The following is a 26,838-nucleotide window of genomic DNA, read 5'->3' as shown; positions in this document are numbered from 1 at the left end:
CAGCCTGCACTTACTGGAAGGTCCTCACTGTCAAAGCAACCAATCACGATCCTCCAAATAAGCTTTAGCTAACTTATCTGACCCTGGGAAACAGAGCCTGATACCTTATAAGGAAATCCACGACTCCATAGCGCCATTTCCAAGTTGCCTCTTCTAACCCTCCGTAAAATTCCTCTTGCCCAAACTCGCTCTTGCACAGGAAGTTTCCACTGTACGCCCCAATCCAAGGGTTGCTTTCCGTTGAATAAAGGACATCAAACTCGTTACTAAATTGCATTACTTTTGTCATTTGAAAAGTCTTACACCTCTGTTCCTCTTTTTCAGGCGGATCAGAGAAGGGTTACTTTATCAGCCTTTATTTTCTGATTTTTGCCCCTTCCAATTGTTTCCCTACTTTATCGCTGGAGGGATCATTTTAAAATGTAAATGTAATCATTGCTTCCTCTACTTAAAATCTACCAGTGGCTCCTAATTACTCATCTTTCTTTCACATCAGATTTTAAGAGATGAAGATCTGCTCCTCATCAACAGCCCGAGCGCCTGCTACAGTGCTTGTACTGTGGCAAGCCTGCGATAAATACTTGTTGAATAAAATAAATGCCCAATCACTGAATTATGAAACACACCATTATGTTCTTCCTTGGTCTTTGGTTTATCTTTACATTTTCCCCTAATTTTTGCTTTTAAATTTGAACTTATCAGAGACACTGTTAGTATGTATCTGCCCTTTATATCCTGTATGGATTTTGTCACCGGTAGGAGAGACAAAAGCAGTTTATAGCAGGTTCATTTTTATGATTGGCAAACACTTTGACAAATGTTTTCCAAGACTGACTATTATTTTTTTAACTCATAGTATCTGATATTTTTAATCAAAGATTTATTTCAAATATCTTGTCATTTTAAAACATTTTGCTTTTTATCCATAAATAGCTTTTTAAAACTCATTTTAACTTTTCCTTCCTCTAGGTTTAATATGTTTACCTAAACTCCACAGAGACTCTTTCAAATTTGCATTTCAGAGGTCTCTTTTAAAGTGCTTGACCTTGTAGTTAACTTTCAGATTAGCAGATTAAAGTATTACATTTTTTAAAAATCCCTGTTTTAAACAGTCTTCAGGGCCCTCTGTGCATATTCAGAGACAAATTTCTTTAAGGAGATCCCTGAATTCCAAGAAAGTACCCTTATACTAGATGATAACATTGCATAGAGGTATAATTGTTGGTTAATCAAAGCATTCCATTTCTTCACCATACATATACATTAACTCATGGTATATTGTGTATGAGTTGGAAGTGTGTGTGTTTGTATCTAGTAGATGTATATGTAATCTCATGAAACAGTGCCTAGATTTTCCAGAAATATTTCCCATTTTTCAGTAGTTCATATCACTTCTAAAGAAATCATTGTTCATTGCAGAAGATATGGATAGAGGAAAGTTATGCCACAAAGTCTACTGTCAAATAACTCAAGGTATGTTATTCAACACCAAGTAGACTGTTTCTACAGTATGATATAAACAAAACCTGGACGAGTCAATTTGCTTACTTCAACCATCTTAAATGATTTTGTCTGTTGCCACAAAGTGGATTTGCTGAAGCAATTGAATCAGTTGTAAAGATGACCACTGCACGCCCCTCCGTCCTGCCAGATAGTCTCTTCAATCAAACACTATCTTGAAATCTTCAGTGGCTTCTTTAAATATATGGAAGTGCTCTGTTGACACATGAGTTATTTTTCATGTTCTGAATGTTTCATGGCACTTAGCAAGTACTATATAATTTGAAACGCAGAGTGTGCATATTATAATATACAACAGCATAATATAATACCATACAGATAAAAATAAAATAATCCGGGCTTCCCTGGTGGCGCAGTGGTTGAGAGTCCGCCTGCCGATGCAGGGGACACGGGTTCGTGCTCCAGTCCGGGAAGATCCCACATGCCGCGGAGCGGCTGGGCCTGTGAGCCATGGCCGCTGAGCCTGCACATCCGGAGCCTGTGCTCCGCAACGGGAGAGGCCACAGCAGTGAGAGGCCCGCGTACCGCAAAAATAAATAAATAAATAAATAAAAATAAAATAAAATAATCCAAATACTGTAATGTAACATAATGGCCTAATAATAGAATGCATAATAACAAGTTACGTTTTCTATTTATGTTCCCAGTTCTTTCACGTCTATTTCCTAATTAATCTTCCAGAAAATTCTGTGAGACATATTTTACGGTCCTGATTTGACCAAGAAAAAGAAATTAATGGAAAATAATGACTTGTACAAAATCTGTCAGTTTCAGAGCTGAGAGCAAAATACAGGTGGGAAATCAATTTCTTTCCTTTGACTTCTAACATTGTATTCTATAGTAATTGCTAGTTTTTTTTTGTTTGTTTGTTTTGTTTTGTTTTGTGGTACGCGGGCCTCTCACTGTTGTGGCCTCTCCCGTTGCGGAGCACAGGCTCTGGACGTGCAGGCTCAGCAGCCATGGCTCACGGGCCCAGCTGCTCCGCGGCATGTGGGATCTTCCCAGACCGGGGCACGAACCCGTGTCCCCTGCCTCGGCAGGCGGACTCTCAACCACTGCGCCACCAGGGAAGCCCCAGTAATTGCTAGTTTTAAAGAAAATAATTCTATTTCTCATCAAATCATTTCACTAGCATCAAATCAGCAGAAAAAAGGGATACGCAAAATTTCAGACAATTTTTAAAAAATTTGTAGTAGTAGAGATAATTTTGAAGGCTGAAAAGCTAGGAAGCTGGAATCAGGAAGTTGGTATTTGAGGCTTATCTAAGTCATCTAACATCTAGGAAAATTAGCACAAGTCATTACGTAACAGTGCACCTGAAGCAAAATTTAAGGTGGGTTAGCTCTGCTTATCCAACAAAAACACTGTCTTCCATTCTCCTTCAGACAAACCAGACAGTCCAAGCACGGCTGACCTGAACAGACATTCCTGGTCTATGAGAATATTGCCAACCACAGGCGTCGGGACTCGAAGCTCTCTTGAATTATACTTACTTCAAGAGAAATCATTTTATGAAATGAATGCAATATGAATGAGATCACCATGGCCCAACTATTCTGTAATGAGTAATATTCTAATAGGCTGCCATTCACATATTTAATACATTCTTTCCTGTTATCAAGCTTGTGGTATAATTACCACTTAATCAAATGTCACTGAGTGCCCTAGATATGGTAATATATCATTCAGGTTGATGAAACATGACGATAGCAGTACTTTTAGAGCTTTCACTGACTTGAGCCACCAGATCACAAATGCATCTCAATGTGGGTGACTTTTTCACTTCCTCTCCTCTTTACATATTTGGGGTTGCAATACTAGATTCAAATGGCTAATTGATTCTTCTTAAATACTTGATAATAAGCTTCAACAGCCATCAGATATTCAGGGTGTGATGGTTAATTTTACGTGACTAGTGACTGTACAGAGCACTGTGTGCCCGCCATTGTCCCTGTCAGTCCTTCTTGCTAGTGTGGTACCCATCCACCCAACTCCAGGTCATCCTTCAGATCTTAGCCTAAAGTGACTTTTCTCCCCATCCCTCCCGACACACACACACACACACACACACACACACACATTTTGGTTCAGCTCTCACTGCTATATTGTATATTATCTCCCAGCAACTTGGAATTTTCCTCCCTAGACTTGTCATTCTTCACTCCCAGTACCTAGCATGCTTTAGGTGCTTAAAACAAACTTTTCTTGACATTCGTTCAAATTTTTTTTATAATTATCTAATTCATCTCAACTTAAACTCAAGAATCCAACCGGATATCAGAAGCCCTCACATAGCGCATTTTCCCTTTGTCAATCGGTTCTTACAGGGCTCTTTAAAGGAATGGTTTGACACAACCTTTGGTTTCTCTGCTGCCTGTCTTGCTTCTACAGATGCACAGGTGTTTGGAGGAACAAAATGTATTTCTAAAGGAACAGTATAATGCCTCATAAATCTTTTTACCCATGTTCTAGGGAAACAATTTTCTAATCTCATTTTTAAAAGGAAGAAATAGAGGGATAAACTTGCAATCCACAGCCTAAGCCTCTACATCCACAGGGAGGAAATAAATGAAAAGCACTCATGTTTATGGTGTTCATCCACACTGTTGTCTAAATCATCAAAAATTTACCTCTTTTTCAGAATCTCAAGCAAACAGAACGCCAGTGCCAACCACGAAGCATTTCAGGGACAAACAGGCCAATACAGTATGTCTACAGAAAATATTGTTAGCTAGGTTTTTAATTAGAGATGTAAATTAGAGATGTTTCATTAGTATGATATTGTAACAGACTAGCTTTTATAAATGAAGAGAGGGGTCTCAATAGAGCCAAATTATCAAGATCTTGAGCTATGAAATATTCAAGACCATAAATACAAACTGACTGTATTTCCTTAAAATATTGTTTGAAACATAAAGCTTGTTAGGAACTGATAATATGTCTTGAGGAATTTAGAAAAGCACAATTTAAGCATGAAATCTTAGTAGACATTAAAGTTTGCTTTGATAAAAGAGTTTAAATTTTCAACTCAAGAAAGTCTGAAGCATTTTTCTGGGAATCCAAATGGAGTAGAAAAAAGCATTTCACCTTATTGAATGCAATCTGATGTCAAGTATCATGGAAACATCAGGTCCTGACCTAGGTAAGTGTTTTCCAACAGACTTGATTTTCAACTATCTAACAGCTACTCTCCTAAAAAAATCTGGCTTGAGTCTTTAAATTACTTTTGAGAGAAGTTGTCCCCACAAGTTTTATTGCCTAACTTCACCTTTTAAAAATTGTGGGCCATTTTTCGCTGCCCCCCCATTTATTTCAGGTTTATTATGAACTGAATGTTTGTGTCTCCCCAAAATTCATATGTTGAAGCCCTAACCCCTCAGTGTGATAGTATTTGGACATGGGGCCTTTAGGAGGTGATGAGGTTTAGATGAGGTCATGGAGGGTGGTCCTAATAAATGGGATTAGTGCCCTTTTCACAACAGAAACCAGAGAGCTTGCTTTCTCTCTTTTTCTTTCTCTCTCTCCCTTCCATGTGAGCATAAAGCAAGAAAGTGGCTGTCTGTAAACCAGCAAGAGGAGCCTCTCACTGCTGTGGCCTCTCCCGTTGCGGAGCACAGGCTCCGGATGTGCAGGCTCAGCGGCCATGGCCCACGGGCCCAGCCACTCCACACCATGTGGGATCTTCCCGGACCGGGGCATGAACCCGTGTCCCCTGCATTGGCAGGCGGACTCTCAACCACTGCACCACTGGGGAAGCCCTGATCTGGTTATTTTGACTCTAATGATGAAGAATCTGAGACTTCATCTACTTGATGTCAAAAGGGAAATGATGTTGACAAATATATGGACACAGTATCTCTGTGATGTTTGATACTGAGTACCTATAAATATCAACATGATGATATTTCAGTTTTTAATCTCTATTTTCCATATTATGATGAAACATATGAAATTGTAGGGAATCAAATTCATTACCAAGAAAGTTATCAATTGATTCTCAATTGGGGTGAAAAAGACATGAAGGTAACTATGAGAGGAGTAGTTTATATTTATAATCCCAAATGAAAAAGCCTAAAATCAAAGGTGCTGCATATGCTGGGGTTTCAGTTCATCCTGCTTCTACCCTCATCTCTCAACTGGTCTCTCACATCCAGAATTACAGTGTGAGGCTTTTCCTTAGATGCACGTCCTGTGCCATCTTTCAAGCCACAGGGCTGTGTCACCATGGTTACACAGGGATACTGGAATAAATGTGCTTCAAGCAGTAATTGTTTCATATTTGTATACTAACAGCTGAACTGCACCTTTCAATTGCAAATGCAATCTGTCTAAATTCAAGCCTTGTCATGAAGAATGCCATAGACTGCTCCAAACAAGAATAAAAAGGAAGATTTACGCTAATAAAATTCTTTCAAATATATGAAAACCTTTCTATCAACCTATGCCCTCGTGTTCATATCCTTTTCTACCTCTACATCTATCCTCTCTGCTTATATAGTGAATCTTTTCAATAGCTGACTATAACCTGTATCATGAAACACAGAAGATGGCAAAGAAATTACATAAAATATGTAATAATTGCAATGATATAGAATAAGAGGAAAAGAGAACTATAGAAGAAAAGAAGATACTAACAGTTTTAAATATTCACTTTTTCTAAAGTGTCTGAAATCTGGTTTACAAAACAATCGTAATACAATAGTAATCTTGAGACTAGCTTTATGATACTGAACAAAAATATCTTGTATATTGATTTTATTTTTGTTAGTATTTAGAGGAATCTCAAATCTAACCTTCTTCAGTAATGTAATATTTTGAAGGCTGTGGAACAATTGTTCAATTCTGAATTCTGAGAAATGATTTGTTCATAGATAATAAAAATGATAAAAGATATAAAGGCAAAGTTCTTACGGCATGATTAATGTTTACTGTGTGCATATGACCACATTTCCCCTCACAATGACATAAGTCATAGAGGAAACCCAGTCTCAACACCTTATTTCACAATTGGGGAAACTGAGGTCCAGAAAAATCAAGCAACTTGTAGAAGTTTATACAGTTAACTAGTAGCAGAGTCAGTACTAAATCTTATTTTCCTTATGTTTGTTCCAGGCTCTTCCTCTAAGCTTTAGCATAATATTACAATAACTTTTAGATAATTATTCATGAGAACATGAAGCAATTTTTACATGATAGATACAATTTTCTTTCAACTAATAATTAGGGGAAATTACTATGCATAATTTAAAGATTCAGAAGGGGTCAGACACTTAAAAAGAATATCAAAATGTTTATAAACATTTTCATAAGACATTTCAATTTTATATATCCTAGAATATTAACTCTTAGGGATGAAGAACAATGCATATTTCCAAGGACATCAAAATAGTCAATGAAAAAACAAGAGTAGAACTCATGAAGTATCCCATTTCTATTGTCTGTTTCAGAAGAGAATTACTTGTAAAATATTTATTTTCCAAAGAAAACTGCCAGTAAATTTAAATTTCAATAAAAGAACAATTCCTAAATATGGATATTAATGGTTAGTTCCTAGAATTGGTCCTTTGCAAATACTCACATTCTGCACATAAAACAATCTGCTTTTGAATACACAGATTTTGTAAAGTGGCAGTAAACAGCCTACTTTCAAAAATATTCACTTATTGGTTCCATAACAACTCTGGAATGATCCCTTCCACACTGTACAAATTGCCCGGTTAGCAGAAGGGACAAAAACACTTACATTTAACCGTAATGCCACCTGGCATTCAGACAGAGAATTTAAACATGTAAGGGAATTAAATCAAAACAGTGAAAAAAATTTTTACAGAGGTGCAACAGGAGTAGAAAAACACAACCAGAGGATATATATATATACACAAATTCTTTTTTTTTTTTTGTATGCGGGCCTCCCACTGCTGTGGCCTCTCCTGTTGCGGGGCACAGGCTCCGGACGTGCAGGCTCAGCGGCCATGGCTCACGGGCCCAGCCGCTCGGCGACATGTGGGATCTTCCCGGACCGGGGCACGAACCCGTGTCCCCTGCATCGGCAGGCGGACTCTCAACCACTGCGCCACCGGGGAAGCCCCAGAGGGTATATTTTAACCTACTGTGACAGATGGACTTCCTCAGAGCTACACAGAGGAGTAAACCCCTTTCATCGCCAGAGGCCAGATTCCCAGAATACAAATACTGAGTCTTCCGTTCAAGGTCAAACTGAAGAACAGCTAAGATGTGAGCATATTTCTAAGGAAACCCACTGCTGAAACTGAATTCAGTTTCAAAAGTGATTTTAAAACAACAAAAGATTAACACAGTTCTATACCCGATAAAAAATTTAAATGAAGAGTGAAAAAATTAGATTCTCCTTACTCATGGCAGTTATGTTCTATTCAGACGCCACAAACACTGAAGTAGTGAATACTGACCATGGCTCTTGGGGGAGCACAGGACTGGGTTCCTGCAAGCTTCTGGTCACAATACTTTCATCAACCGATCAATATGTAACCTTGTTTTATGTGTGTTTCTGTTTAAGGACACCTTATTTAATATATAATGTTGAGGCATTAACATTGAACTCCAGACCAGCAGCACTGTGACTTGTGCCTGAATGAACCTGCTCTAACAGATGTCCTTTCTCCGTAAGGCACGTCACAGCCTTCTTGCACTGAGGAACACAAGACACCCCTTCAGCACTATGCTTAGGGGCCATTTGAAATAGTGAAATCACCAACAAAAAGCATAAAAAATGTGAAAGACATGGCACTAAACAGACTACGAAGAGAGTGCTTGTTTACAGTATAAGAGATGAAACAAGAAGGCAGAGTATCACCTTCTGAGTTGCGAACATGCCCATGGGTGACGAACTTTTCACTGCTCTGCATGTCCCTGAACGAGCACTGAAGCACCCAAGCACTGATTTGGGGGTTACAGATAAATTTTAGCAAGTAGGTGAATTTGCAAATGCAGGATTAATGGACAATTGAGATGGCAGAATCTGTACATCACATCTCATGACTTATTTACTTTATAACTGGAAGTTTGCGTGCAGCATAGGGGATATGGTCAATAGTATTGTAATAACTTCATATGGCGACAGATGGTGTCTAGACTTATTGTGGTGACCATTTCAAAATGTATGTCAATGCTGAACCACTATGATGTACACCTGAAACTAATATGATATTTTATGTCAATTATACTTCAATTAAAAAAAGATTGGCAGAAGCTGAGAAAATAAATGAAACTCAATCAAATACGTGAGATGTTCCAAAAGATACCTATAAAATGCTTACTAATACACAGTGTGCTAAAATGCTGAGCAAGTGAAAATAAAAATGGAAGCGATCACTGCTCCTGCCTTATTTTCCCAAGAGGGTAGTGAATGCTTCCAATCTGGAGAAGGGGGTGCTCCTGTTGGTTGATTTGGGTTGTATTTTTCCCTGCTATTCAAGAACTTATTGTAATTTGCAAGTCTCAGAATTTCCCACTGATGAATAATTCAGAGAAAAGGATGTATCTCTATTTCTGTATATTTATTTTCTTCCGAGTTTCCCTTAAATAAAGGGAATGTATTCTGTTCATTCATATCACTGTTTCATTCATGAAGTTATGTTTAGAAGAAACAGCAAATTTTAAAACCCACATTGAAAAGGAAACTGAATATTAATTAAATATTCTTGTTATATTTTAATTAATGCGATGGTGGATCAAATTCAAGGAAATCCATCTTCAACAATACTTTATTTCACATAGCAGTAATATCCTAAGATTTGCATAGAGGGATATCAGTATTATCTGGGGATATTTTTCCAAAATGGAAACCTCAGAATATGTGATTTTGGTGAACCTGGTCATCTGATTTGATCTTTCAGTTGAGAATATGTGGCCCACAGGACCAAGGACGAAGGTCAACACCTTAGCTCCACCCTCACCTCTCTATTGGGAGCCTTGTCCAATGCCTGCTACACAAGCACGGTGCCAAATGAGCTCTGTTTCTCTAGAATGTTCCTTTAAAGCGTGCCCTTGATTTACACATTCTTCCAGAAGGAGCTGTCACCCCCTTAGTGAAAGACCTCAGGAGTTGACCAGAGGTAAGATTATGTTTTTAACCTTGACAAGTAAAAGCAGTGAAAACAAATTGTAGTTAAAATTTGCAATTCTTACTAGAGATGGAGCTTTTATTTACCTCTAGGGCTATGTATGTGTATTTTACTTTTGAGTGGCTCTTTACACAAACTGAAAGCAATTTGAGGGGAAAAAATAATGAAGCGACGTAAACGCATGACTTAGGAACAGAACGCTAGGTTTGTTTACTGAGCTCTTGAGCCTATCAATTTTGTGGTGTTTTGTTTTGCTGGGTGAAATGAAAAGCAATATTCTAGGCTCAGGCAGAGTTTGTGATGGGGGCTTATATTACTGCTTATTATTGGTGGTGATGTTTTTGTGGTTTTGGTTTGGAGATTTAAAGATGAGGAGATGGGAAAATCTAAAGGGCTCACTTTCCCAAGTCTTTATAAATCTCTGCAGTGGCAGAGTCAGGATGAGGTCCGGAAGCAGGGATTTGGAGAGAATCCTGCTTTCCCCAAGTCTGCCCTAAAGCCAGCATCAACGCTCACCCAAAAGGTTAGAGAGACTGTTCTGCTAATGAGAGGGAGAGTAAGATGGGACCAAGATGATCTCATCTTAAATCTCCTGGAAATTAGAAACTGTGGCCTTGGCTACCTGAGAACATTCAATTCCTCAAGATTTTGCATTAAATGATACCTGACTTCTATTGGGCACTGTCACTAAAACAGCGGCTCCTGAATCTCCTGTATTATACGAACTACAAATAAAACTGACCAAGTGTTTTGAAGCTATCACCCGTCTTCACAAGTCTTCAGAAAGTGCTGGAGGAAGCACATTTAAGACCCGCCTATTAAATCTCACAGAGCAATGACCTTTTCCTACCTTTCATCTACAACTGAACATCTCCTTTTAATTTTCTACCACTTTAAAAGTGATTTTAAAATCCCAACCGTGAGGCATGTTTGCGACTTTTTCACAGCTATCTCAAAATCTGTAGCTACTTAGAAATATTCAGTATGATTGACTGCATTTCTTTTAACCTCAAGCAAGTTATACTCATCTTTTAATTTATTTTGCTGAAGTATAGTTGATTTACAATGTTGTGTTAATTTCTACTGTACAACAAAGTGATATATACATATATATATATATATACACACACACGCACACATATTCTTTTTCATATTCTTTTCCATTATAGTTTATCACAGGATGTTAAATATAGTTCCCCGTGCTCTACGGTAGGACCTTGTTGCTTATCCATTCTATATATAATAGTATGCATCTTCTAATCCCGAACTCCCACTCCATCCCTCCCCCACCCCCTCCCCCTTGGCAACCACAAGTCTGTTCTCTATGTCTGTGAGTCTGTTTCTGTTTCATAGATAAGTTTGTGTCATATTTTAGATTCCCCAAGTTATGCTCATTTTTTTCCTTCCCACCAACTGATATACTTTTTACTTAATTAATAAAGATATACTTGCAAAGTTTAACTAGTTCCTTTTTTCAGTTTTGTAAACTACATCTTTCCAAATGTTAACTTTTCTTTTTTTTCAGTTTTAGGAAATGCATCTTGCATCCTTCAGTTAAACCAGTCAGCTAGTGTGGCAGAGAAGGGTGATGGAAAGGTTGGGCAGTGGTGATGGATTTTTCTTGTAATCTTCCTCTTTCTTGCAAACTTAGTATCTTATTAGTATTTAAAAGTTAATAAATTCATGAATGGGGACATTGTACTCCGGAACCTTCAGAGCACAAATATTAAAATAATTGAATTCTTATACATATATATATATATTTAATTTGCTGGCTTCTACTAGTACAGCAGCCACTGAGGTTGTAAAGTCATCTGTTAACATCACATAGAGAAGAGCACAACTCTGCTTCCTAACACACTGCCAGGAAGCCAAGTTGGGACAACTCATTACACGCTATCACCCTACCAGGCCCCATCTGCCTCTTCGTATTAATGCCCTTGAATATGCGTTTCACGCAGCACAAAACTGTGAGCAGAGCTCGTTATCAGTAGTAGCTTTTTTTCCTTCTTATTATGAAACTACCCTAAAAATAATCTATTACTGAACAGGTTTACAGTTTCTTCCCCACAGTCTAATTCAAGCAACACTCTTCTGCATGGAAAACATAACTTTAGGTGTATAATTGAGCATGATTTGAAGTGTCTCCGAGTCATTTTCTTTCCCCTTACTCCGTTTGACAGTGACAACAGAATCAAGTTAGGAAAGTAAGAACACCTTCTGGTGCAGCTGTTTCTAATCAATATTAAAACATTCATGCATAATGATCAATTAAAAGAAACCAGTGTCGTTCTTTTTTTATACCAAATATTAGGTCGTCCTGGAAATAAAGTATCTCCTTTTGTTAACTATGAAAAATGTGTTAGAAGAAAAGGCCAATGATGGGCATGACACCTCTCATAGTGTGGCCCACACCTTGGAAAATGTAAGGGTCTGAATGGTCAGAAGTTTGTTCTGCTAGATCAGAAAGCCTGGGTCCGGTCCTTTAAAAAGCTGAGTACTGGTTGTCCCTCTCTCAGACTGCAGTGCAATATGGAAATTCACAATTCTATTATTTCTCGAAACTTAATGGCAGTGTGATCACTTTGCAGCAGAACAAAATGTGCCGTGTAAATGTTTGAAGACTAAAACCCAGAGCAGTATCTGTATTGTTTTCAAATGCAACCTCTTCATTTTTAATTTCTTGCATATCTGGATCCTTGAGAGATTTGAGATGTACTGGGGACTCCTCAGTGAACTGCTGAAGTCTGTAGATCTGTAATGCATTTGCTAAGCAAGGTCAGTACTGATAAAGGAGCAGAGGGGGCACCTTGCCCTCGCATCACGCCCAGGACTCCATCCCTCAATGTTTGTGTCCTTGCTCTCCCTTGATCTTGCGAAAGCTCTTTGAGGCTATTGTTACAGCTCTTTCCTCTGTGAAAAAGTCAAGATCCCGGAGCTGAAAGACTAGTGCAGAGAAAAGAGTTAAGAAAAGTGTCCTGGGATTAGAGCCGTTCGCTGCATCACAGCACAGTACAAAGACTTTGGGATGAGAGGCACCAAATATTTATCCTGACTCCACCACTTAATGGTTTGATTTTGAAGGAGTTGCTTAATTTCTCTAAGTCTCAGTTGTCTTGCCTGTGCAATGAATAATAATAAGAAATAATAATAATCCCTTAGCAGATGGCTGAGAAATTTTAAAATGAATGTACATACCTACCACCCTGTCACACACATCTTAGTAACTTAAAAAAATGGTTGCAGATGTGGTTATTCTGGGACAATCCAACATTCAACACTGATTAAAAATCTAATATGTAGAGAGTGTCATATTTCATCCATTATAAAGGTGCATATATTTTCGTATTTTAGCATCTCTGAGGTGGGGATGTTTCTTAGCTATAACAACTTAATTCTATGAAATACAGTATAATCTTTGTCTACTTAATAATGAATAATCTTTGCTAAAGTTGAGCTCTTACTGTGTGCTAAGCACTGAACTCTCTGCATGCATCATTTGGCCCAATTCTTCTAACAACCCCTACGGGGCAGAACCCCTTTATATAAAAGTCTAAATCTATTGGACGTGGCTGGTACTCCCCCTACTTAGGGAGGAGCTGGAATAGGGGACTGGGTACCAGTCCGGGGAGTGAGGTAGAACTGGGCGGCCTATTAGTGACTCTATGACCCTAAGAAGGCATTGAACCTATCTGCTTTCGCACCAGTAACATAACATAATTATGTTTAAACCATACTTAGTGGTTAAGACATGATGTCTGGAGCTGGGCTGCCTACCTTTGGTTTCTGGCTTTGCTACTTATGACATGTGTGACCTTGGCCATTGACCTATCCTCTCTGAGTCTTGATTTTCCCATTGGTAAAACGGAGCTAAAAAATCAAACAACACATCATGGGTAGGTTGTCAGAATTAGGTCAGTTAACATTTGCAAAGCTCCTCAAAAAATGCCTGTCACCTACTAAGCACTAGTTAAGATCCGCTACTATTTTTATTATCTAATACGGTTGTGATGTTTGAGGGAGACTTTGTGTAGAAATATCTGCTGCTATGCAATTTTGGGCCTCTTTACCCCTTGTCTTTCCTAAAGATGTATATGTAGAGGAGCCTAACAGATAGAAACTAACAATAAATCTACAAGGTATCAACGAACCATGATGAAATAACATAATTAATTTCACGCTGATTTTTGATCTGATTATTTTTGCTTGTCTTTGGTGGCCTAGAGATGTATACATTGTGTTTATTTAAAACGTGGTAAACTCCCACTAGGCGCTCAGGGGGAAGGCAAAGATGCTGGGTCATTAAATTACCATATTTACCTCCTTTGACAGCGCTTCTCAAATTTAATGAGCGTGCAAGTCACCTGTAGGGTTTGTGAAAATACAGATTCCTGCCCCACCCCATTCTGCTCTGGCAGGTCTGCACTGGGGTCTGGGAATCTGCGTCACCTCTAACTCGATTTGCACTCTGGTCAGAATATATTTGGCTTCACATACTTTTCAAACTGCCAGACGTGTGCTTTAAAAAAAAAAATGGAGAAAAGCTTAACACTTCCCAACACTTGTTGGCCGGAAAGCACATGAATAGATTGTATGTGTGTATGGTGGTTGTGTCAACCCGTACGTGAGTGTGTAAAGATTTTGTTCTTACTAAATGAGTTGGTTGAAAAAAAAAAAAGAATATATTGTGATTTTATCCTTTACAAGTAATACAACCCACAGACATGCTGTTCTACGGACCCGGTTCGTTGTATTTAAGTGTGTGTTTATGTGTGTGTGTGTGTCCACATGTGCATATATATCAATACAAGTATATGAACATACACACATTTTCTGTGTTCCACTGTAATTTTTCTCATAATTAAGAAAAACGCTTTCCTTTTCAATTCTTTCATTACATTTCCTATTCTTGAGGCTGAGCCAACATTAAAACACAACTCTCAACTGGCCACGTGAACGCTGCTGAGAAAGGCGGCCCTGCCCCATCTCCTTCAGAGATGTCGGGATGTCCTCAGAGACCTCGTCTTCAGGGGTGGGCTTTACCACTGCCCCCCACCCCGTCTGTTACTCCCTTCCACGGCAGTCTTGTCACGTGCGTTCCTTTACATGCTTCCCATTTTCGTTTCTTTCCCTTTTATTTATTAAGTTAGAAACCAAAGCGTGGAAGGGAGAGAGCATTTCTGGAGAGAGGGATCGTTTCACTGACAGCAGACTGCAGACAGATTGATTGTGTGAACTGTGCCAAGGGCCACACGGCTGCGTGTAACTCGGACGTCTCTTTCCACGTCCACTGTGGCCACTAGAGTCTACGTTTTGTCCATTTTCAGTTTCCATGCTTTCTTTACATTTCTGGTTTACTTTCTTATAAATCTCCTTTCGATAAAGTCTGCGGTTTAAAATAGTCTCTGCCTCATCACGGTCTGCCAGGGCAGCTCCCGAGAGCCATTGCGACCGTGTGGCTTAGACAAGTGGCTCAATCACCGTCCTGCAGGGAAGGAACTCTGGTGACAGTTTTTGGCTCTAGCTGATTTATAGAACGAAAATTAGCTGGAAGGATTCAGGAAAAGTCTGTTACTGCCCCATTTTTCTTTCTCCTAGAGCATCGCCTTTCCTGGAACACCTACCCGTCCTCCGTCCTCCCAGCGTGCTAGATAACGGCATGATTTCTAACACACCTGGTGCTGACGACAAGGCGGCCTAGGCCACGTCACTGTCAAAGACAGGAAATGTCTTTCGACTTGACAAAGACACTTCCCAAGAGCCTACCTTTGTAGAAGCTCTTAAATGTTTGGAGCAGGTCTCCTACGTAGAGGATACTTTTCATTTTCGGTGTAGTTGAGAACACACGACACAATGGATGAGAACAGGTAGCTTGTGCAGGTTGACCTAAACACACTGAGTGCGTGTGTATATACATGAGTGTATATATATACAGAGACAGAGCGGGAAGCCAACCGGTTAAATTATAGTGCTAATATTAAATATTGGCACTATAATCTTCACTGCAATCCATGGGTACTACGATTTCCTTCATTTTGCAAATATATATATATTTTCCTACACATATATGTGACACAGAAACAAAGACAGACAGAGGGAAGACACCCATCTAACGATAGACAGAAAGATTGGAGGGATGTAGCTGGGAACCAGTAAGTGCCGGGGATTACAGGCAAGCACCGGAAGCTAGGACAGGGGCACGGAATAGGCTCCCCCTCTGAGCCCCCAAGAAGGAACCAATGCTGAGACTCCAGGCTTCCTGACATTTCTGTCATTCTAAGCCCCAGCTGTGGTCCTTCATCATGGCAGTTCTAGGAGAGACGTACACCATCCATGAGGGAGGAACTGTTATTTTCTCCCTCCTACAGAGAGGAAACTGAGACACTGAGCGGTAGATGACCTGCCCAAGGTCTCACGGCTGGCGAGCGGCACAGCTGGAATTCAAATGCTACAGAGATCGTGCTTCTGACTCCTCTGTTTGCTGCCTACACAAATGATAGATGGGAAAGTATTTTTCACCTAAGGTTCAGAATTTAGTCTTTTTTCACATAAAATTTTGTGTTCTTGTTAAGATCTGGTTGAAAGCCATCTTAAGATATTGTTACAGACACATACTTATAAGACTCGGTCTTCACAGCCCAAAATTTTTTGCAGAGAATGCACTGTCCAGCAAAACAGTCCCCCTTAGAGCAGGCTGGGCTGAAAAGGCATGATTCTGACAGCAAGAGGATGTGCATGGGAGTGAATTGCTCACTTTGCAAGAAGGCCTCTCTCAGCAAGAGCTCTTGCTGTTTCAATTTCATGGGAGATATTACAGCCCAATTTCTATGAAGTGTTTCATTGAGATATGACTTTTAAAATTCTCTGTATGGGGCTTCCCTGGTGGCGCAGTGGTTGAGAGTCCGCCTGCCGATGCAGGGGACACGGGTTCGTGCCCCAGTCCGGGAGGATCCCACGTGCCGCGGAGCGGCTGGGCCCGTGAGCCATGGCCGCTGAGCCTGCACGTCTGGAGCCTGTGCTCCGCAACGGGAGAGGCCACAACAGTGAGAGGCCCGCGTACCGAAAAAACAAACAAACAAAACAAAAAAATTCTCTGTATGTTGTTTTCTATGAAGTCATATAATAACTAAGATTTTTCTCATGTGACTATGGATAAATAGATACATCTGTTTATTAGTTACCACCTATATGAGGATTACATTTTACTGTGGTAAAAAATATAACATATCCTCTTTTTATAAGGATACCAGCCATATTGCACTTAGGGCACATACTCCTCCAGTATGACTTTATCTTAATTTAGGATTATATCTGCAAAGACCTTATTTCCAAATATGGTTACATTCATGGCTTGAGGGGGTTAGGACTTCAACAGATCTTTTGGGGAGACTCAGTTCAACCCATAATGAATGGTTATGAAGACGCAATGGGGATTGATATTTGTAAAAGGCTTAGACAGAGATGTCACCGCAGGACGTGTTTGCTAAATCAACTAAACTATAAATGGTGTACAGTAAGTATATGTATATATTGGGGCTTTACAATTGAAATGGAAATTGACAGTGACATTCTTATTTTGCAATGATCTTCGAGTGCTTGGGAAAAAATAAACCAAACAGAAAGGAGATTGTTGAACATTTGCTATATTAGGGCATAGTTAAAATGTCTTATGTTGATGGTTTTTCTTTGAAATTGCTGCTACTGAGGAACAACCTCTGATTTCACACAGATTTAGGATTCTGACAAATGTGAGAAACAACACGGCCAACTCTCTCTAAGGTAATGTAATTAGGGACAACTGCCCATTTTTCTCCCTTTTGGGAATCTGGGGAAGGGATCATGATTTGCCAGTGGGGTCTTACAAGCTATACTTACATTCAGGAGTTCAGGATTAGGTTAATTGTTTTCTTAAATCCTTTTCAACTAGGGGCACACACTTTTTAAAAAAAATCAGAAAGAAAAGTGAATTTAATTCATCCTGGATTACATTCGTCATTATAGTAAAGCAGCCATAAAGTATAATTTTTCATATTTTTTATGGAGGAAAAGGTCCACAAGAGCCATAACGTGGACTTGGGGCTGAACACATTTCTTTCATTTTCCCAGACTCTTCTCCAAAGAGCCTCTACTGGTGGCTGGGCCATGGCTCTGCTCTCAGGCTTCAGGGCTGTAACTGCCCTGACTTGTGGGGACAGCCTGCTCCCCCCGCCTGTAGAGTCACCCCATCACTCTGTGCTGGACCTCAGGGGCTGCCTGTTCACCTAGGGGACCACCAACCATCTGATGACCTTTCCTTCGTGGACCACAATCTACCTGTTAAATCAAGCATCCTTTGGCAGATCACATTTCAAGTGGACACAAAGTTTAAACTCTATGCCACCCCAGCAGAGCAAATACACATTCTGAGTTATGAAACAAGGCACACAAAATAGCCCGTGTAATTATTACAAGCCTATGACAGGCTCTGCTTATCCAGTTACAACACAATCTACTTTAAAATTCCATCATCTCTCTTTCAGGGACAGACTATCTAGCCAAGTCAAACAACGATGAGCATGAAATGCCCAGCCCTGAATCGACAGGCCCCTCCTTATTTCTGGATCCTTGTAATAATACAGAGTGCAAATGGAAAAGCCTGCGTTTGAGTCAAATGAAATGCAACAGGCTTTCTAATTACTAACCATACCTCTATCTGCGGCTGCAAATATTGTCCTTGCGTTAATAACAACATCTAAACTTCAACTTCAGCAGTGTCCTCTGAGTGTGTCACCACGATGATAGTTAATTGCTCTTGTCCATGAAATGTGCCAAGCTTTTCAGATGCACGGTTGTTATGACGCAAATGTGCTCTGCTGCCAGGCTGGATTTGGTCTTGTCTGTTACACCTCACAGCAGAAGGGAAACAAGCGTCACCACCCCTTCTGATTCTAGGAAGTGTTATACCACTGCCATTCGTCCTACGACTCCTATTTCAGAAGATTCCAGTGATTCTATTGGTTACATTTAATTATCTGGACACATTTCTCAATCGTTTGTACACTGGAACTAGCTTTGAATGTTGTTTATTTCACTTCCATAGAAAACATAAAAGAGCTTCTCAATATTTGATTGGTTGATCGCTGTGCCAGGGGTATTTTTAGAAGAAAGAGTAATATTACTTGTGTACTTTATGGATCTAATAATTTAATTCATACGTGTCATGAAGGGTCAGGTTTTTTAAAGAAACATTTCATTGGCATGAAAAGGGTAAGTTTACTCAGAAGCAAATTTAATACTTGAGCAAATTTCAATAAATGTTTCAAATCATTTGAGGAAATTTAAAATGCATATGATAAACATACTTTTCTTAATCATTAATGAAAAGTGTGCACTTATTTCATTTGGTGACAAGTCATATTGTCAGAGGAAGCATATAATATTTTAATGATTCGGGGGAGGGACGTGTGTGGAATGCTATTTTTAGATCATTTGAAAACAGAAGGACAAAAATCAATGAAATTAGCTATAATACACCCTTCATATCTTGCTCATTTCCATTTCCCTCTTATTAAGCCTCTCTTTTGTTTCAGATGCTAACTCTTCCTTTGTAAGAGGTAGAGAGCAGAGATGCCCGGACCAAGACCCCACCCATTCTTTAAGAATGTTTCCGCTGTTCCTTGCTAAATGAGATGACAGGTGGTGTAGTATAAACGGCCAATGGAATACTGCCTGTGGAGCACGGTGGCGGACACTGGTCAGATACAGAGCTCTTGGCATTCAGGGATAGCTATGAATCATAATCCTGAAGTAGGAGTTCCTGGGGACGTTCCCATTAGCCTGATTCTATCTTATATTTTCTAGTCTATGCATTTTCAGGTATTTCAAAAGAGAACAATTGCTTTCTTCTTCATCTCTCCCTTCCCCTGCTAGTTTCCTCTGCTGAGCTGATCGGAAATTTACAAAATGGGTTCTGATTGCTCCACTCACAGCTTCTGGCCCCGTGGCCTATCTCTGTGGCTCACAAATGGAAGTCATGAATGTCTCTAGTCGAATAAAACTGTCCTCGGTGCCCTGGCATGTTCCCCAGGAGGGTAACCATTCTGTGCAAGATAAGCTAGTGAGACGAGATAAGAAAATCGAGCTAGCTCATCTATTTCCTTCTTCTTGACAAATACCCGCAAGTAGACCCTCTGACCTCTCTGAGGTTCGAGGTTAGCGTGTGTCGCCTTGCTTACGTTCTCCGTTTTGTGATAGCATCGAGAGCTGTAACATCAAGACAAATCCATTTACTAAAACCCGAGTGCGTTTTCACACAGCTAAGCATGCAAAGATACGCTATCTGTAAGTTGCCGTAAAAATAAATAAATAAATAAATAGAGCTTTGTGTATGAAAACCACTGATCCCCTTGGGAAAGTCCATGACGGGCATATTTTAAGTGATTCACGGGAAAGTGATGTCATTTTTAAAAGTTAGGAGAATAGCCCTTCACACAGCTAACCTGTGTGGTAAATCACCTTTTCATTCACAAAAGAGAGACAACAATGTCTTGTCTCTGAGGGGAGGTTAAATTCTAGTTTGAAATCCCACAGCTGGGAAACCGTGAAAGAACGGAAACTCGAGCACTTAGCTTTGACTTCTGATGCAGCTCTACGACCTGAGAGAGAAAAGTTCATCTGGATTTACTTGATGACGTTAATGAATATTTCAGATGGTTTAGATGACTTACCGTCTTTATTCTTGAAAATAAAAAGTTATTTCGTGTGCCGCAAGCAGAATACTGCTTCCACAATACGTTCACGCCCTAGTAGAGGAGCCTGTGAATTGAGTCAGGGAACTTAGCAGGTGTGAGTAAGGTGACACCTAACACAGGGAGATTGTTTAGGTTATCTAATTAGTCCCAGTCTAACTGCATGTATCCTGAAAAGCAGAAAACTTTTCCCCACTGGAGGCAGAAAAGTGCAGCCGAAGGGAAAGTCAGAGGAACTCCAGGTGTGAGCAGAATTCCAGGTACCATTTCTGGCTCTGAGATGTAGGGACCGCATGCAAGGACTGGAGAGAATCTTCCAGGATCAAAGAGTACCCCCAGCTGACAGCCAGTGAGGAAATGGGGACCTCAGTCCTACAACCCCGAGAGCCCGTATTCTGCCACATCCTGAGTGCCCTTGACTGGGGATTTGTCCCAGAGCCTCCGGGAGAGGCCAGTCCAAACCCACACCTGTGCTTCAGCCTGCGGCGTTCCTGGCAGAGAGCACACCTGAGCCGACCGGGACTTCTGACCTCTAGCCTGGTGCGATGCTTTGTCACGCTTTGCTAGTGTTGCGTTGTTTGTGATGATTTGTCACGGCTGCAATAGAGAACTCATCCAAGTGCTGGCATGCTCACACACACCAGTGACTTGTGTGGGATACTGTGTAATCTGGGTTTGCCTGTTCATTCATCAGTGAACTTGACAGGTATTTGAAGCTATGCTTTATCTTGTATTTACAGGTGTTTGTAAGGGTGGGTTCCTGCCATCAAAGAGTCTGGGCTTCACATCTGCAGTGACATCAGGCACAACAGCAACTCTGCTGGAGAAGGAAGATTCCAGAAAGCAGAGATATGAGAACACCATCATCCACCCCAGCTAGGAGCTCCAACCCCACTATCTCACAGATAGCTAGTGAGACTAAGGGCTTCAGCAGGACATAGAATTGAGGACTCCAAGGCAATTATCATGGCAGGGAGGCCCCGGCAGGCTTGTGGGTAACGTCCACCTCCGTTCTTAGTTTTCTGAGACTGTGGCTCACTAAATTTGTGGATAACTAAGGTGTCATTGTCCAGCTGGGGATGGACAGAAAATAGTCCCTGTATAGTTAGGTTTGTAACGTCAAACTCATTGGTATGTCATCTCAGGGGACAGAGAATAATCGGGCACAAAAAGAGAGTTTTTGAAGCAGAAGCAAAACAAAACAAAAAATTCCCAGAACACAAGGTCAGGGGGATAAATTAAGTTACAAGATGTTCCAAGCAAGGCTATGTATGGGACCAAGTCTCTAACTTCAGTTTGAGAAACTGAAGTCTTGGCAATCAGTAATTTTGGCAAAATGACGATAAGTTCTGGAATATATTTATTCTAGGTTTTTCCAAAGAAACTGCCTGTGCAGAAAGTGCTAACTGGAAATAAAGAAAAGTAAAAGATGAACGATTTTAGTATCGTAGGACATCTGTTTCTTAAGCAAGGTATGCTAGTGCATTTCATCAAGATTCCCGGCCCTGAAAAATTCTGATGAAGTTCTAGGATTGGTGGTTACGTCCCCTCTGTCTAACTAAAGGCCCTCTTTACTGTGGCCGGTATTGCCTTCCTGAAAGCCTGTGATATGGTGTTCCATGTGCCCCTTCCTGTAGCAAACACACAGCCTGATGCGATGCTCCTCAGGCAGGTACAGCTGCAGAGTCTAAAACCTCAGAAACTTCATGGATCTTCTGTGAAGCTCTGTAGATGTGACTACTGATCTGAAAGTAGCTACACTTCAGTACTGGTTCATGTCTGCAGTTCAGTCCTCAAAGATAATCTACATTAGATACTTTAGGCATGGGTGGATTTAATGAAAGCGTGGCACTCGGTGACACCACAGGGATGCTCAGTTAATTAAGGTTTCAAAATGTCAAGGGTCTCCAACAAAACAGGAATTTAGGTCTCTAGTGAGCTTGGTGCCAAAGTGGTTTCCCAAAACTAAGACTCTTTCAGATTGCTATATATCGACCAAGGAAACTTAAATTGCTTGGAAAGCAAAATTACAAGTGGGCTGTCTTTATCACTTCAAAGTTAATGGTCTATTTGCCCTATTCTACCAATAGTCCTCTCTATTCATCCCCTATCCTTGCTCATTGCTTAGCCCTTGTGATCAGGAAAGGTGATGTAAACACGCAGATCGTGAAATTGACTCTACCAGGGCAAAGCTTTCGAACAATAACAACTGGCATCTGTGTTTTTAAAAGTTCATGATTAAACACTAAACAACAGTAAATAAAACTCATTAAAATAAAATTCTATTGTTAGAGAGAATTTAACTCTTGCTAAAATAAATTTAACTCATTAAATTCTCTTGTTAGTAATGCCGCAGAGGGACACATTCTGTGGTCAAATCAACAAGGGCCAAACAAATTTCAAACAAATTGTCGAACTCACCAAGAGAATTTTTAGTTTGCCTTTGAACAACAAGTTGAAAAACAAATGCCAGCCATGCCAGATTCACTGATTCTACTTAACTCAAGCCTTTTCTACGTTAGAATCTCACTGTTTAAATAAATATTTGTGACTCCCGTAGTGCCCTGTGTCACATAGATACGGTGAGGGACAGAAAGATGAATCAAACATAAAGTGGCCTGAAATCTAATAAAGAAAGTAAGAGATATAAACAATACACTGTAGAAAGTAGAGAGATGTAAAAAGATGTTATGGGGGGCTTCCCTGGTGGTGCAGTGGTTGAGAGTCCGCCTGCCGATGCAGGGGACACGGGTTCGTGCCCCAGTCCGGGAAGATCCCACATGCCGCGGAGCGGCTGGGCCCGTGAGCCATGGCTGCTGAGCCTGCGTGTCCGCAACGGGAGAGGCCACAACAGTGAGAGGCCCGCGTACCGCAAAAAAAAAAAAAAAAAAAAAGATGTTATGGCAGGTCTTGAGGAGAGAGAGAGAGAGAGAGAGAGAGAGAGAGAAATTATTTCCAGTTGAGGGACCAGGGAAAACGTCCCAGGGAAGTAGCTTTGGAGTATCTGAACGGATGACTGGAGAGGAAGGGCATTACAAGTGGAGGACCCTTTTATTTTCTCCACTGTACTTCACTCACTCCTATAAAAAAGAAATGCTACCACCAAAGTGCTGAGACATAATCTGGAGATAATAACGGCAAATGAAGCCATAGTTTCTTGCAGAGAGCAGTGCAATAACATATGGGCATAAACTATAGAACTTAGTTTAATGGATCGTTTCTGGAGGAGTTTTCAGATAACCCCTCAGCACAGCTCACTATAGTTTAGGGGTCACTGTGAGCCTCTCCCTTGGCCCGTTATTTGCATGGACAATGCCAAGTTTAGTTCATGAGGTCAGCAGGCCACTCGGGGTGTGCACTTACTGCATTTGCAATGAGGAAATAAATGAAGAAACAAACAAATGAATTATATACACAATGAATACATGTACACACATGAATATACATATGTATTATCCATGCACAGGTGCATACATGTCTGTACACATAGGTACATATACATGTTTCTGTATATATATATATAAACATCTTTCTACCCATCTATTTTATATACACATATACACATCTTTCTACCCATCTATCCATTTTATATACTTATTATATATCATATAATTCAAACAAATTTATTAATGATTTGATAAATGCATTAATAATTTAATAAATTTATTATTAACTTACTTCTACTAATATTGGTATAATTTGATTCCTGGCATCATCACCTGTTCGCTGTGGCACCATCAGAAAATTACCTAACTTCTCTGAGCCTTAGTTTCCCCAGCTGCCAAACGAAGTGGAGAGTGGAAACTGCCACACAAGGCATTTGAGCTTCAGGGAGATGAAGACGAGGAATGCTCAGCGGCGCGTGGCACTTGGTAAATGCTGGGAAACACACCTCCCCAGTATGTTTAACCCACGTGAATGCCTGTGTAGGTCTGTCAACCGCACTCCAAGAGATAAGGAAAGCTAATTCAACTGTTTGGAACACCAGGTCTCCTCCTTTGAGGCCTGAAGAAGATACTCCCCAAAGCATGTCCCTTCAAACTCTCCAAAGAGACACAGTGCTGCAAATGAAAATACAACGTCTTCTGCTATCACCAGGAAAATAAACCATATGTGCGTCCCTTGCACCACTGAACACAGTATATTATGCAAGTGAATTTAGTCAACATCCCCAAAGAGGGATCCATGCTGATATGCAAGCTTGAAAACCATGACAATTGTACATAATTGAAATGTTGATTTCGATGGGTAACACATATTTTCTCAATTTACATACAGGCTTCTTTGGGACTGGATGCAAAGACAAGTAGCTGGAGAGAAAGCCCACCATTGCAGCGACTTTTTATCAGCATGTCAACCACAAGAGCACGTTGTTCTTAAAGTGTCACTTAGTGTTAATTCCTGATTTTAAAAACTACTTAAAGTCCTGGACATTACTGGAGACGCTGAACAATTTTGCTGAATCTCCTTTTAATCGTCCTTTCTCGGCTCCAGCCAGCCTGGTCCAGTAACTCCCCCAGACACGCTCTGAACACTCCCTTCCCTGGAATTGTGTTCACTGCCCTGTCATTCTCATAATTCCTTCTTCTCTCTTCTTCCAGATCAACTGGATCCCACTTTCTCTCAGTCCCTTTCTCTTGCCGGGGTTTCTCCCTGGACACCCAAACCCACAGTGAGCCTCTTCCAGTGGCACATAACTATATTGTTTTGTTGCTCAGCTGTGCATTGCTAACTGATGTATTTTGTGATCGCCCTACCTCTTCCGCTGGACTTCAAAGGTCTGAGGTAGTCTGGTCTTTGCCCTCCCATCCCATGTTTAGAAGGAATGTGTGATCCAGTTAGAATAAGTGCAGTGGTGTCACTTTATAAAAGACACAAACAATATGCCTTTACAAGTGGCCAATTCTATAAATATTAAAGAAGCATTGAGTAGAATGTTGATACAAGGTTCTAAGTTCTATTCCCTAAAAATTTATCTTCTCCCTTCCTTCCTTTTTCCTTAATGTCAATATCTCTCCACTCTAGGAACCATATAAAAAATGTGGCCGCCTCTGGAGTGTGGCATTCTAATCACTTTTTAAGCGGGGTCAGAATCAAAGTGCCCTGAAGGGCTCCAAAGATCCTGTCTTTGTCAGTCTCCCATCTGAATGGAGTGTGTGTTCTAGGACAACAGAGGCAGAAGGAAACTAGGCAACCACCTTCTACTATAATTTGTTCATTTGCACTTTAATGAATAAATTAGTATGCCACATCAGTACTGCTCCACTGTCATGATAAAACTTGCATTTATATAACCTGTAATTATTTTCACTATGGGCACAAGGGAGAAATTGATTTTTAAAGTTGACCACAAATGTGGTTATGCTATTGCATAGATGCGAGAATTTGCAAATGACTTGTAGCAACATGTGAAAGACAAGGTAAAATTAAATGCATGGCAATAGAAATAATTACACTGATGATGGGCGCTAGGGCACTAATAAAAAGACAATAAAAGTAGGCACTTGTATGCGTCCACAAGTCAACAAATAGTTTTGGAAGTAACATGAATCAGAGGCAAAGGAAGTTTGTGTAGAGTTCTAGTTATTTCTGACTCAACAGTGTATCAGAGACTAAACTTGATTCGAACTGTAACACAACTTCCACTAAACTATGGTGTTCAGATCTCAGAAGAATTCAGGCCTCAGTGGTCTTTCATCTTCACTTCCAGATCAAAACCCCACTGGAATCATCAAATCCATTTGGAGCTGAACTGCTAATGAAATATCTCACCCTTTTCACATCAGGAAAATTGGAATTGGTGGAGGCTTAGTTGTTATTTGGCCAGTTCAGTCCATTTTTTTTTTTTAATTATGAAAAATTTCAAATACAAAGAAAGAAAAGAGAATAATAAAGGAAGCCTCACATCCCATCACCCAATTTTAACTCATACCAAATTATAACTGATCTATATCCAGCACCCACTTTTTCACACTCTGAATTATTCTGAAGTAAATACTGGACATTATATTGATATATTTTATTTTAAAAAACATTTTAAACATATTTCTAAAAACATCAGCATCATCAATTATCATGACTAGAAAATACAGTAATAGCTCAGTGTAATCAAATTTCTCTTATTACTTCATAATTTTTAGTAGTATGTTCAAATCAGAATGCAACAATTGTAACAGGTTGATTTTTGAAAGTGTTTTTCTAATCTACAGCTACCTTTCTTTCTCTCTCTCTGTCTTCTGCTCTCTTTCTCTCTTTTTTCTCTTAGAATATTTTTGGTTAATAAGCCATGTCTTTTTTTCCTGTAGGGTTTCCTATAGTCTCAGTTCACTGACTGCCTATCAGGGGTGTTACTGAATGTGTTCTTTCTTCCACATTTCCTGGAAATTACTAATTAAATCTATAGGCTTGATCAGTTTCAGATCCCTTTTTTTTTCAGCCAAGTCTTACTTATATACATAGAAATATTTCACTTTGTAGATCAACAACCA

At 40.0% G+C, this 26,838-nt stretch overlaps 1 protein-coding gene and 1 long non-coding RNA gene across 2 annotated transcripts in view; one reads left to right on the top strand and one right to left on the bottom strand.

The window, feature by feature from the left end:
- NALF1 (NALCN channel auxiliary factor 1) overlaps positions 1-26,838 on the bottom strand; it is a gene marked incomplete at both ends in the record, with an annotated part of 574,280 nt that overhangs the window by 120,688 nt on the left and 426,754 nt on the right. The window lies entirely within an intron of this gene.
- Positions 9,572-18,346, top strand: LOC309835984. The gene is made up of 3 exons (XR_014298073.1): positions 9,572-9,614; positions 17,353-17,402; positions 18,143-18,346. It is a non-coding gene; the product is annotated as an uncharacterized lncRNA (long non-coding RNA).

The sequence above is a fragment of the Grampus griseus genome (genome assembly GCF_964374135.1).
Source record: "Grampus griseus genome assembly, chromosome: 18".
NCBI lineage: Eukaryota > Metazoa > Chordata > Mammalia > Artiodactyla > Delphinidae > Grampus > Grampus griseus.
This window is presented reverse-complemented; position numbering and strand designations above follow the sequence as displayed.